Consider the following 313-nt stretch of genomic DNA (forward strand, 5'->3'; position numbering starts at 1 on the left):
TGCCCGCCGTGCTGGCAGCTTCACCTCCAACTGCGGTTTCCCACCGGTGATGGCTGGCTCTGGTTTGGGCATGCCGAGCTCAGGGACCAGCTCCACAGCGGCGCTGGGGATGGCGATGGTGATGGAGGGGACACGCATGCCAGCGAACACCCCTCGCGTGCCGGCGTCCCTGTCCTCATCCTCTACTGGGGCCATGCTGAAATTTGGCTGCTTGGTTTTTGGCACTGGGCTTCCCCCACCCTTATGGCTGATGCCAGGGGTCTCTCCCTCCCCCAGCTTGATTTGGGGTTGATTTATGGCTGCGCCGGGCTCC

The sequence above is a fragment of the Phaethon lepturus genome, unplaced genomic scaffold, assembly GCF_000687285.1.
Source record: "Phaethon lepturus isolate BGI_N335 unplaced genomic scaffold, ASM68728v1 scaffold23816, whole genome shotgun sequence".
Taxonomy (NCBI): Eukaryota; Metazoa; Chordata; class Aves; order Phaethontiformes; family Phaethontidae; genus Phaethon; species Phaethon lepturus.